General features: G+C 33.5%; 1 long non-coding RNA gene across 1 annotated transcript; it reads left to right on the plus strand.

Annotated features, from left to right (window-relative positions):
• Positions 1-7530: 7530 nt before the first annotated feature.
• On the plus strand, positions 7531-11098 carry LOC148651952 (uncharacterized). Its single transcript, XR_015925201.1, has 3 exons — positions 7531-8312; positions 9855-9987; positions 10159-11098. It is a non-coding gene; the product is annotated as an uncharacterized LOC148651952 (long non-coding RNA).
• The last annotated feature ends 3051 nt before the right edge of the window (positions 11099-14149 follow it).

Consider the following 14149-nt stretch of genomic DNA (forward strand, 5'->3'; position numbering starts at 1 on the left):
AGTCCTTTTTATGTATTTATAGCATCAACAGTTGTTTCTTCTTACAATCTCCAACAGATTCCATCCATCCATTATCAGAACTCCGCTTATTCCTGGTAAGGATCACAATAACTGTCAGCCTGTCCTGGAAGAATAGGATGCAGATTGGGACATATTTGAAATAGGATGTCAGTCCTTTCTAGGGTGCCCACACACAGGAACAAATTACAGGCACCAATTCACCTAGCACTCCGTTTGGAGGGATGGAGAACACTGGAATACTTGAAGAAGACATATTGTACATGAAGACTTGGGATCATGATCAAACCAAGAACCCAAGAGCTGTAAGGCAGCAATGCCCTAGCATATTCAAAAAACATCATTGTGATACTGTTTCCTCATGTTTTTCAGCATAGTCCTTATTCAATAATATGTTAGTTTGTATTACTTGTTTTATCACATCTAAATCGATTTTATCTGTTTCCCCAAGGTCACAAGCTAGTGGCAGCATCTAATTGAAAGGTCAGAGCCTTTCTTTCAATCATAACAAAAGTCAGCATCATTTTAGATAACTAGCAAATAATTTAACATTACAAAACTGGGCAATGCCAACTTTTCATTTTACTGTAATTCATGCTGAAAAGCAGTATATTTGGACAAAGGTTCAGTCACCTTTACAACATAACAATTACATTGTTGCTGCTCCAGTTTTCTTTAGGAAACCATGCACTGCTACCAGAGACAGTCTAGTGAAGAGAGACAGCAGTGGGTTAAACAATAAAGCAGTTTCACAAGCTATAGTTCTCTTTATTTGTAGCAAACAAGCAGTCATTTAAATGTGTGTGCTTTTTTGTAGATTGTATACAGAAAAGATGATATCTCCTAGGAGAAGAATACTTGCAAGGTAAAGGCTGGCAGCTACTGTATATCTAAACATGTTTTTTTTTGTTCATTTTCTCTGATTTATTTTGATGTAATTTCACAGATATGGTTCTCAATATATTATTTGCTGATGGGGAATGTTGATAACCAGTTGGAGCCACTTCAGGGGGCTGAGAATTACATTTAGAAATGGCCCGTAAGTTTAAATACCAGTGCTTTAAAAGAGTATTAACAGAGTTTAAATGGATACTTATGGTTTTCATTTGCATTCTTATTGTCACAATTTAGGCTGTTATCATTTATAAATGCATTCTTAAATCACTATTTAGTGTTATCAACATATTTATTACACTGTAATAAATTGCTATTGACAGTGTTTAAGGAAAAGAGTAGTTTACATCTTATTTCAAGCAGCAATTTTTTAGCTGTCGGTTCTGTACCAAATCTGTACAACACGACGATTTATAATATGTGAAAAGAAAAGATGGCTCACGCGTTTTCAGGCCTAACATGCTTTAAGATTTAGACTTACAGTATGTTATCACATATTAATCCCTAAAAGGAAAATATCTATTTTCTAAATGACATACATTAGTACCTATTTGACTGAGAGATACGTTTAGGCTGTATGTTAGACTATTATATCCTGGAAGAGTCGTAACAAGAACATATACTGTAGACATATGGACATATGGGCATATGGGCATATGGGCATAGACTCCACTGCGTCTATTCCATATTTAAGACCATGTAAAGCGTATGATGAACTATTGCACATTAGGGTCTCAAACTCAATATCCAGGGTGCCTAGTGTCTACTGGGTTTTGTTTCACACATGTTCTCATAATTTATCTAATTATTTAATTAGTTTTTTAAATACTTCTAACCATGCTCTGAGGTTATTTGATAGGTAAATATAACTTTAATGACATGAATGACTTATGTAATCTACTGTAAAAGACCTTAAAATTCCTATATACAGTATGGGAATGAGTACTAGGTTTTTTCCATACTAAAAAGAGAAGAAAGAAAACACAACATTTCAGCTGTAGAGTCAGCTTCTGGTGTAAGCATGTAGGCTGTACTATATACAGTATGCCTAATTAAAAAAATAGATTAATTAATTGACATGTCAAATTGGAACAAGGAGCAGAAGACATAAGGTCCTCCAGGAACAGAGTTTAAGACCCATGAACTGGATATAATAATGCCAGTAAATTTATTAAAACATTATTTTAAGGCTATTATTTATACTAGCAAGTTATTAGATTTTATATCTTTAAAGGGTTAATTTTTTATAATTAATATCATTTAGTAGCCAAATTCTGTTCTTGGTGTGCCTTTGTGTGTCAAAACACTGCTGCTTCTTTAAGCTTAATTTTGATGGGTGACAACAGCTACAGAGTAAACATCTTGTATTCTCTCCAATGTTATGCTGCTGCTCAATCCATTATATTAACATTAATGATTATTTTGCAATTTTAATAGGATACCACATAAAATCTCAAGTACCTTAAAATCTGAGCGGTAAATACAACTGAAGTTAAGCTGTCAAATATCAGGAAACATGCTTGTAATTGTAAAGCAAGATTTATTTTGTCAAAGTACAGTATGTTAGAAATGTAGTTTACTGGCCATTCACATTTGACTCCTGTTGACACCTTTTGACAAAGGTTCAAGAGAAAAAGCTGATGGCAATAGGATCTCAACATTGTTTTCCTGTAATCATGCCATCGTAGAACATGTGTGGTCTTGTACTATCCTGCTCCACTATTTACACTTCAGGAGCAGTGTTGAATAGTGTACAAGTTACAGTACTGCAGATTGCCCTTTGTCTGCAGAAACGTCATACTTGTGTTAAAGGAGATGCCACTTCCATGTCTCCCATCAGGTCCATCAACTCCAGGATGCCATTCACTGGTGAATAAAATCCTGCACTACTTCACCACCACTTCAGATGTCCTCTGGTCCACAGAAGATAACAACCTTGTCTCTCAGCTCTCAACATGTTACACCTGAATGGCCTCTGAGCATGCATTGCTTTTTCATACACATGACAAATTAGAGTCATTCTGCTTAAGTGATTGTTATTTTTTTCCTGGAAATTCTCAAGCTGTATCCACTGCAGTCTCAAAACAATTGTAAGTATAGAGCAGATGGGAATGTGATGGTACTGGACAAGTGTGGTGACCCCCCCTTCCTTCCATTATATGACTTGTTCCTCATATAAACTGTTTCCTGGTTTCTCTGGACTGTCTGCTGATTGTTGAAGCAGAACATCTGATGCTCCAGGCAAATTCTCTTACAGACAGGCCACCTTCACTCACGGTGATCACAGCAACCACGAGATCTTCATTAATCAAGCCTGATGGGGTCAAAACGTTTGCTATTCTTGAGTTAATTAAAACCGTAGTCTTTTTGAATGACTGTTATAAATGACAGGTTACTATTCACCTCATGATGACAATGTAAGCTCAAGTTTCAAATATGTTGGGTTTTTCTAACATCACATGACTTCAGCTTAATATGTTGGTATCCAGTAAAGCAATGCTACACAAATAATCAGCAAATCTATCTGTTCCCTTTTTAAAATGTGAACAACTTTACTGTATGTGTGTGTTCTATGAGCTGTTGATGCAAAATGTTGCATTTTCATCAAACATAAATATAAATTACTGATTTATATACCGTATATACAGTACCAAAGCTCCAAGAAATTTTCATTTGCACCTTCAAGTTGAAATGCCTTCCTCTTTTTTAATGATATGTCAAAAAGAGGTAACAAACACGGATGTGTCTGTACTGCCTTCTGCTATACGTTCACAGTTAAAAACTGTGCCAATTGTACAAATTCACTTTTCACATGTAATAAATTGTAGCATTCAAGCAGTCAAAGGTTAAGAGGAGTTCCTGTGTGTGGCAATCTATTGTTCTTGTGCTACTTCTTACCTGACAGCCAGAGGGCCCTAGCGTCCTGTCTGAGCTCAAGAGTGCAGTGTACTGCCTGCTGAAAGACCAGTTCAATAACCAATTCTCTTTGCACAGCAAACCAGGTTATCTGCAAACATACATCCATGTACACATAGCTACCAACACTTCAAGGCATTTTCAATATTCCCATCTTAAATATATTTAGGAGCCTTTTAGTGTTTTTGTTTTTCTAATTGGCTGTTGCTGACTATTACAGTAATACTACTGGTCATATATATTCTGTTGTCTATTAAATAATGTACCTCACAGGTATTACTAAAACTACGAATCACACATCGTGTGTCATAACATACAGTATGCATCTCAAGCAAAATGTTTTTTGGGTACTCATGCTGTATGAATCTTATTTTCATTTATGAACTGATTTTTAATGTTGCTTGCTAAACATGTATGTACAGTAATTAAATATTACTTGTCGTGCAAAACAAATCAAAAGAAATATTGTGATGCTCATTCTGTTGTTTCTACGTTATCTGTGACTCTTTATGGTATACTGTGTAGTTGTATTCCTTTACAGATTCAACAGTAAAATGCCGAGGTTTCTATCAAATTCTCAAAACTCATATGGTGAATAAACTCAGAAACTCAGAACTAAAACTTCAGTTAATTTTTTTTTTCATGGAATGCCTCATTTATGACACTCTTGTAGGATGTATAAAAACTGCATTATAAGTGCTAATGAAGTAAAGCTTTTGACTTGAACGACTACACCATGTAGACACAGAACCATAGGAATACAGTACAGTTAGCAATGGCATGAAATGATAATGGCATGAAAATGACTTTTTTCTGCATCATATTCTGCAGTTTATCCCTTCTTTGCCTTCCTTTACTTTTTTATTTTATTCTTAATATGCATGTATTGAGAAGGAATCAGTCCTACAGCTGTCAGCCTCTTTTTCTCTCATGTTTTCTAAATCTGCCTGGTCCTGGTGGATGTTACTAGAATGCTCGGACTAACTGAACAGCCATTCAATATTTAGCACGGCTTATTGATCGATACATTCCACTGTTACTTCAATTGGTTATTTAATTCAATGATTAGATTACTGCATGTCATGTACACTAGCTGGACTTTTGGAATATTTAGGGTTACTCTATTCAGAACATAATTTTTTAACCATAATTCACTCCACTCACCCAAAAAAAGACCAGCTAATGCATCTCAGTCATTCTAATTTCAAATGTCAAACTCAATTACTGCACAGAATGCAAAACAAAGAGTGCCAACAAAGGTATGAAATATGATTTAGCCTTATGTTTACCAGGAAATACAGATGCTTTGCACACCAAAAAAGCTATTTTAAGTAACAATTTGAGTGAGGATGGTATATTTGGCTGAGAAAGTAGGTGATGACTTCAATTATTTGATCTCATATCATATTACATTTATTGATTACATGCAATACCTTTGATAAACTCAAAATGTAACAGGAATATGCAGTCTAATTATCTGAGTAATCTTTGGCACTGATGTAAAGTAAAAGACTAAAATAACGCGGTAACTGCAATTCTTAATATTTTGAATCCACCCTTTTATGAATTTCAGATTATATATAAGGCAATATATTCAGCTACATAAATGTATTTTTAGGCAAAGACGCTACCACTTACCCCTCTGTACAGTGCAATTGAAATATGCAGTGCTTAAAACAATGCCTCAATTGCAAAAAATAAAAGAAAAAAAATGTCAATAGGGGGCAGTAAATTGCTGTAAATCTGAAGGAAGGCAGAACTCTTCTTTCTTTTGTTTTATATTGGCAGTCTGCAATTGGGAAAGGCTTTATTTGTAATTTATCATAAAAAATAATAATACTTCAAATGAATTTACCTATACATTTATCAGTCTTTCTCATAGCTTGAAACAAATATTACTTAAAATAAATACAGATAGTAAATGGAAGAAAATTATTTTTGTTTTAAAGATAAACAGCTTGGATTTTATTTGTTCTCATAAGACACTAAGAGGTATAGCTTCAGGAAGCTTTATTAAATAACAGAATGATTTATTTAAACTAAAGCCACACCATCTGTAACACTGCCACTTCAGAAATATGACCATGCAGCACGTACAAATATTGCAATAGTAAAATTGGAATGATAACACTAAACACTATATTTTATAATAAAACATTATTTCTGGACAATATAGTATTCTGCAGTGATTTATATATTTTTATTATCAGAAAAAAGGTTACTATTTGTGTTTAAATCTTCTTTGTGTTATATAATTTAGTCTTATTGTGTGCTCTTCTCCTGTGCCTTACATTGAAGTAAAGATAGTGTAAGTTTTATATAAAAATATTAATTGCTAAAACTCAGTTTTAAACACTGATCACTGAAAGGGAATGTATGCATATACATATGGCTATTTTTAGAGCACATTTAATTCCACAGCAAGCTCAAAATCAAATTCTTCAAAGAAAAACTGATCTTTTTAAAGATTCATTTTTATGAGCTACCGAGAATGGTCCCTGATCTTAAGACAACAATTCTGCAGACCATTACCTAAAAAATTCAATTTTTTCTTCAAATCATTTTAGGTCTTAGTAATTGAAAATGTCAGCTTCAAAAGTCATTCCCATTGCGGAAAGTTAAAAGGGTTGTTGGCATTAAAACGACCTTGCATCAGCCTGAAAGAAATTAGGTGCATTTGGTTTTTCAAAGAAAATTCTCTAGTCTCTCCTGAAAGCGGAGGACAGAACAGAACACAAAGGAATTTTCCTTACTTTTGCTTTCCATGTGAAATGCCTTGATACCAAAATTGTCTTTAACCACACCGCACAGTAGCTCAAGACAGCATGTCACATTTTACTTTTTTTTTTATAAGGAGAGGTAATGGGGGTCTTTACGACTCTGAGAGAAAATTGCATTTTTTACAACCAACTAAACAGCTTCAGTCAACATATGTCGGTGATCAGGGACAGAGGCTATGAACACATAACCATTTTCATGATAGCAGCTTTTTGATTGTATATTAACAATGGTCCCATAAGGCATTGGCCTTTCCCCAATGGGAAGTCATGAATACAAGACTATGAAACATGCACGTCAGATCTTCCTCAATTAATCCACCATTAGCCTGCTTGGGATCCACGACTCACTGGTTTTTGTAACTGTGTGTGCTGCTCAAATCTAATTATTCTTTCTCTTTCTGTGAGCAAAAGACAGTCCTGTGCAGAGCTAGCCTTGTAGCTGTTGATTTTTTCGCTTCACTTTTTGTTGTTGTTTTTTTCTCTAAGTTTATTTGTGGTGGCAAGCAACAACTGGCTCAGAGCAAGCCATTTTGATCCTTTTGTTGAAAATCTGTGTAGCAGCATCTACCTGCAGATTCAGAAGCTGATTGCCCAGGACTGTGTTGGGAGCTGCATCCACTGTTGTGCTCAGGGCATATGGGCAACGCCTGCACACTGCACCGGTATCTTTCTCTGGGTTCATTAGCACAGTAACCCATATAAATCAACTGTGGACCGAGGCAAGGCAACCTTATAATCCAAGGCATATCACAGTCAAACATCAGACGACACCCTGGTTTTGTGCACAGTGGGAGGTTTCTTTTAAACCTGGATTGAAAGGGTAAGCTGCTTCAGTAGATGTGGATTTGTGAATTTTTCCTCTTTTCCTTTCTAAAATAATAATATTAAAAATGTATGTTTCTGTCTTCAGGGCAGCAGATAGTATAATGCCGATTTCTGTAATCATGTCATTGTCATGATGCTTCACAGAGGATTTCTCAGGATTTGTCCAGTGTACTATATTAACATATTCATGGAATTCCTGCAATTAAATGGCAATCACAGGTTTTGCGAACACAAGTTTTATGTGCTGTTTAAATAAACACGCCAGAGAGATTTCAGAATGAAAGGGGGACAGGGATAAGAGAGAAGCTATAGATTCATTCAGAGATGTTCAACAGAAACAATACAGCATAGATTTTTTTCTTCTCTTTTTTTTTTTACTGGCATTATATTAAACATGATACACACAGCCAAACCAGGTAAATTTCAATGCAAGTGGTAAGAATGTGAATTTTAAGATTGTATGTCTAAAAAGAACTTTACTGCTTTATATAATATACAGCATATACAGACAAGGAGAATTGATTAGTAGTGCATTATCAAAAGATACAATATACTAGCACAAAACTATTATATATATATATTTATGCTGTGTATGTATATTCATGCAATCCTAAAGTAAGAGTTAGTTTGTCTTGATTATTAGTATCATTGACAGTAATTTTTGAGGAGATACCACAGCCTGAAGGGGGTATGTCTATGCACTCGGAGGCAGTGGTCTCATAGGAAATGCTGTTATAGTAAGTAGTTCAGTCTGGTTTAGCAGTGATGCACTAGAGCTTTTGTTGTACTCAGTGCTCCAGTACAGCTGCTGTGCCTGAGCGTGCCTCTTAGGAATGAACAGTCCACTCTGCATGGTGATCAAATTGGGACTCGGTGTTGGTAAGCTTGGTTTTACTAAATATTTAATTTTTCTGCTTAAATAGGCTATAAAAAGGCATTAGTTTGTATGTAATATCACTGACATGGTTTTCATTTTCTGTCAGCGTGGATGCTTTGTTTTTGCAGCTCTCCTGTCTTGATTTGGAGTATATTTCACATTTATCTTTATATTTAAGTTTTTATTCAGAGGTGTAGCTCTGTGTGTATGCATTTATGTACTGTATGTTCAGCATATATGTACCTACAGACATCAGCTGCATACTTCTTTTTTTTTAAAAAAAAAAAGCTGTGTTGCTATACATGTGTATATTTGATGTGTATATTTGTCAGTGTGCTTAGGTTTTTCAAGCTTTTTATATGCATTTGTTGCTTTTTAAGACTTTTGCTAAAGCTGGAAAATAATTACTTCTGTTAAGCTGAATTTTTCAGGAGTATCATTTGACATGCACTGTATGCACTAAAGCAGGAGGAGATTTTAATATTGCTTCTTCTAATGACTGACACTATAATTTATGATGACTTTCAGCACCAAAACCATTTAAATAGAAATATTAAAATCCCCACCAAAACGCCCGAACATTAATATTATATATTATATATATGCTTTACTGATCTATGCATATTGCATACAGTATATCTTCACACAAGAGAACTAAAATGGACATTTACACAATAAAATGTAACAAGAAAATACATTTATTTTCTTTACTTGGATTTAGATATTTCTGTAAGGTGGAGATTAATCATATTCTTTCTCTGGATGCACTTGTCATAATATAGCTTTTTAAATTATGGAGCTTCAGTTTGCTTTTTCATCACATTTTGCTTTCATTTGCTATTATCTTTGAATTTAGAATTTGTACTATATAAAAATGTTTTAAAAGTTGTTTTGATACCTATTTCAATGGATATTATGTTGCCAGTTTTGGATTCTTTGTACAGTATAACATAGATGTATTATGCTATGAATAATGAGGTGTTTTACTTTACTTTTATTATATTATACTTTTAAGGCCAAGACCACAAATGAGATGCAAAATAAGTGGGATAATTGTGAAATTTGTTGAAAAGGGCGATAAACCTAAACTTGGGGATAAAAAAGCATAATATGTTTTAAATTGCAGAAGAATTTACAAATAATTACAAATGTATAGACCTGAATTGTAACATTGTGATAACAATATATTTATTTTAATAATGTACTACATACTGTACTGTATAAAGTATTAACTGCAGAAATCATATAAAGAACACAAATGATAAATTATCAGAACCTACTCAAAAGACACGTTCATTGTTAAATTTTGAAGAATAAAATGAAAGACATAATAATATACATTGTGATTCCATTCCGACAGGCTTCCTTTCAGATTTTTTTCTTTAAAAACTGTAATTTGCCACCTGCCGTTAATGGAGTTTAATTTTTGTATGACATTTTTTGGGGCCACTTGCCTATTAAAGGCGTAGACAATAGTCATGTTAAAGCAGGCTTGAAAGGCCATGGTTTTCATAGTGAACCCTAACCATTTGCCACTTTTACAGGAATCCTCATTACTCTTGGATAGCTGCCAGTGTAACTGGAGAGCCACTGCAACTGAGGGTTGGAGTGATGGAAATCAGATGGATGGAAAAAGGACCACAGCGAAAAAGGAATTATTAAAATTGGAAACCTCAGGTAAGCGCATATTCTGGGGTTTTCGTTACCCTAAATCTATTGTTTGTTAATTTGCCTGATGTTATGTATTTGGCGTATTTTCTAGAACAAAAAAAAAAAGAGAGAGACTGGATTCTTGTTACAACATTTTAGTTCCACTTCAAAATGCCATGTGTTAATTTCTGTTTGCAGAAAAGCCATTGATGGGGCCTAGCCTTGTGATACAAGGCTTCTTCAATCAATCTGTTCAAAACTTCTCTGTTTCCAAATGGTTGAGGATCATGCAGTATCTTTAGATTCTCATATTGCTTCCTTCTTTAAGACTCTCTTCGGTGACGGGTATTCTTGGGTGGATAATACGGATTACGTTGTTATTGCTTAAGAATACGCGTAGTCGAGGAGAGTACATCTTCAGCGACTTCAAGGAACTTGAAGCCAATGATCCTAAAGTGCCGGGCTGCCTGGTTTCTTTATATTGTGGGCAATTATGCAGATACATTTAAACTTGATGCTGTGGTCCATTTATTAAGTAACCAGACAGATTATAATTAAAACATTTATTTCTATTATGACTGTACTGTCAAGGACATTGTAGTCTCTACTTAGCAACGTGGAAAATTAAGTATAGTATTTTTATATTTTTTTATTATTTAAACTCTCTCGCTTATGACATTTATTTTTTAAATGTGATCAGAATTTTTTAGGATTACAGCTTTTTTTGTATTTATGTTAAACTCACTGCTGTGATTGTACCATATTGCTCTTTTTTGAAAATATATGCTAATTAAAAGCATTGCACTTTCAACTATTTTTTCTATTGTCTATTCTACATTTGAAATAAGCACTACATCTATGAATTACAATGAATACTGAAAATGTGGAGACAACAATACATAGTGAAATGGCTGAAGTTTGTAACAGAGATAAATGTTATTTTAAGTAACAGCCCACATATAACCAACCTCCTTTACATGTTTGAGCAAATTGATTTTGAAAATTGATTGATTGTCCAGAAATCTGACTGTAGAGACTGCTGCATCACAAGGGCCAGGAAAGAAAATGCCCACCATACTAGCAACAGCTCAATTTTTGCTATGATAAAGCAAAGATTTAATGCAAAAAAAGAACAAAATGGATCTAATACTCACTGCATTGAGTAGTTCTTCCCTTTTCAGTGGTAACATTAGAAGGATTATTTTCATTAAACTCATTCCTGCAATTTAAAAACAGAAAAATTAGAACAGCACGCAAAAATAAGTGATATGAATGGGTAGGCTTTATTCCTGAAAAGCATCCAAACTAAATTCTACAACTTTTTTAATAGTTCATATAAACAAAAGTAATCACACTCATTTAAAAATATATATATTTTCTAAATAAAAGCAACTGTTTTGTCACACAAACATAGATAACAAACGGCCTTTTACTTATGAAAATAATTTATTTCATTACTGTAATCAGACTAATTTTTACCATTATAAATTTCCATTTATGTTGCATTAATAATATTGAATATCAGTTTAGCATGAATTTACTGGCAGTTCTGAATTGAGTGGCAGATGTTTTTGTGCATGTGTACTTCCATATCAGCTCCATTCTATTAAACACTATGAACCAATTCTGTGAAAAAAATCATTTTTCTTTTTAAATAAATTTATTTATACAAAAGTTATCTTTCATATGCTTTGTTTTTGTATTTTTTTACAGAAACAGAAATTGCAAAATAAAATAATTTACAAATATCGTCCTTGTTAATTTATTTTCTTTCTGTTGGTAGAGGGTATGATTGAAAGGTATTCATGTTTTCTGTTATGTGCTAAATAGAAAAAAATAAATGATAGAAACTATAAATATTAATTATATTCTACCACTAGAGGACCTCTTGCAAGTAATAATAAGATCTAATTTTCAATACTTTGCATGTTATACAGTATTTTTGTCCTATAGAGGCATGTTGTATGGTTATTAACATATTTTTGTTGTATCGTATGTCATAAGACTCTGCATGAAGCCTTTCATAGAATACTATAAAATATGCTATCTAATTCTAGATTCCAGTACACCATGTTGCAAAAATTAGCACATTGTTGAAGACAGATGTTTGGAATATGTGCTATATAATATATACAGTATATTAAACACACTTGTAGTCAAAATTATGGAACATCTGGAAATTGTCCTGAAATAGAAAAGATAAGGAAGACTGGTTAACAATTCAACTAGTTAAGAAGTAACTAAGCTTCTTAAATGAAGAAGGTGTATTGTTCTTTTCTCTGTTGCAAATTTTTCCCATTAAAATATCCTCATTGGCTTGCACTTGAAGTAGCACAAACTCTAGGATTTCTTTCACCCAGCATTAGTAGTGTATTTCTCCTATTTTTCAGATTTAGCCCTCATCATCTCCCAGATCTTATTTTCTGTTGTCTGCAGTCTTAATTTTCCTTCTCCTTTCAAGTTGTTCCATCACATTTCAATGGGGTTAAGATCAAGCCACGAGGGAGGCCATGCATCAATTTGAAAACATGTTAGTTGCATTTCTGATTGAAGTAATTTACATTTACTCAGGCTCGGAGTTCAGCACAATTATCATGCTAAAACAACAAGGTTTTCATCCTCAGGTCACCTTCCAGGGGTTATCACATGATGGTAAAGAATGGAGTTACATTGATACTTCAAAAATGTAGCTCTATTTATTATACCTGTTAGTACAACTTACCACCTCCATGTTATACACAACCTTCTGCCAGTCTCTCTTCGCTTTCTTTTCACACGTTGTATTCTTCTAGAGCCGAAAGCATTCAAGCCTGGTTTAATATATCTTTTAGACATGTAATCATTAATTTTTGTGCAAAGAGCATTTTTTAATGTTTATGTTCTGAAGAATCTTGAAACACTAATTTTGCTCATTATACGTACAGTATACCATTTCATTTCTGTTCCCACATTTCTCTTTTTGATCTCTTCTGGTTTTGTGCTCCTTTTGAACATTTTTTGTTTGACCATTTCCCTGTGTGAACATAGCCTTTTATGTTTTCCTTCCAGCCTTCTTCACACCTTTATTAGCTGTTTTCTTGATCGATACGGTAAAGTCTGATGTGGTACTGAAATCATCCTCACAGCAGTTCAGTGCTAGTTAGGATAGGATTAGCCCTGAACTTTAAAATGATTGACACTTTTTTTTTCATGTAGCTACCCATTTTTATGTGTAAGTTTATTATAGTGAAGTATTGACCTTGCTAAAAATGTATTTCATAGAATAATATACTTCCTTTCTGAGGAATAATTGAGTATAGATGATTATAATATTTTATCTCCTTCCTTGAAGCCACGGTAATTCAGTTACACTTCTTCTCTGCCCACTGTGTTAGCCTATTTTCATGAGCTGGGCAGTCAGCTGTTGACTTGTCCAGATATTCACATAGCTCTCTTGTCTCATTTAGTAGGCAGGCTTCAGACTAAGCAGGAAATCATCTTTTAGAAAGAGTGATAATTTCATAGGAGTAATTGAGGTAAGATTGCAGTTAAGCATATCAACAGTTACATTTTTTTAAAGGGGGGTGGAACTTTTGAACAAGCCAATAGTTCATGCATGTTGCTTCTTTCATACTACATTTTCAAACAGTTTATTTTATATGCAGTGTTTAATGGTATATTTTACAATCAAGATATAATGAATGTATGGTGCATTTCATACAGCACATTGTTCCTGCCACCATATTGGTAAGACTGTTACATGATAATCTTCCACACCTTCTTCTGGTGGACTGTAGTAATTAATGGTGTATACTGTAGATATCATTACACTATAGTATATTAAAATTTAATAATACTCCATTTGAATTTTATTTGAATTAATAAGTAATAAATGAGTATAATATGTAATTTATATTCATATATAATACATTTACTAATTAAAGTTCTTTATGCTGAATTCATAAACAATGATTAAGAATCTAATTGGCTAATGGCGGAATAAACAGAATTTCAACAATTAATTTAACATCACATGACGCTTTTACTTTGTGTTTTAGCTCATAGAATCAGGTCACACATTTATCATTCTCATAAACTCTTTTGTAGGAGATTTAAAACTTAAATTAGGAAAGCTAATGTACAGTATATCTTTACTGAAACATAAACATTATTTAAAACTGCATACTTTACATATACTGTATGTAGTTAG

The sequence above is a fragment of the Lepisosteus platostomus genome, chromosome 11 (genome assembly GCF_059453375.1).
Source record: "Lepisosteus platostomus isolate fLepPlt1 chromosome 11, fLepPlt1.hap1, whole genome shotgun sequence".
NCBI classification, from domain to species: domain Eukaryota; kingdom Metazoa; phylum Chordata; class Actinopteri; order Semionotiformes; family Lepisosteidae; genus Lepisosteus; species Lepisosteus platostomus.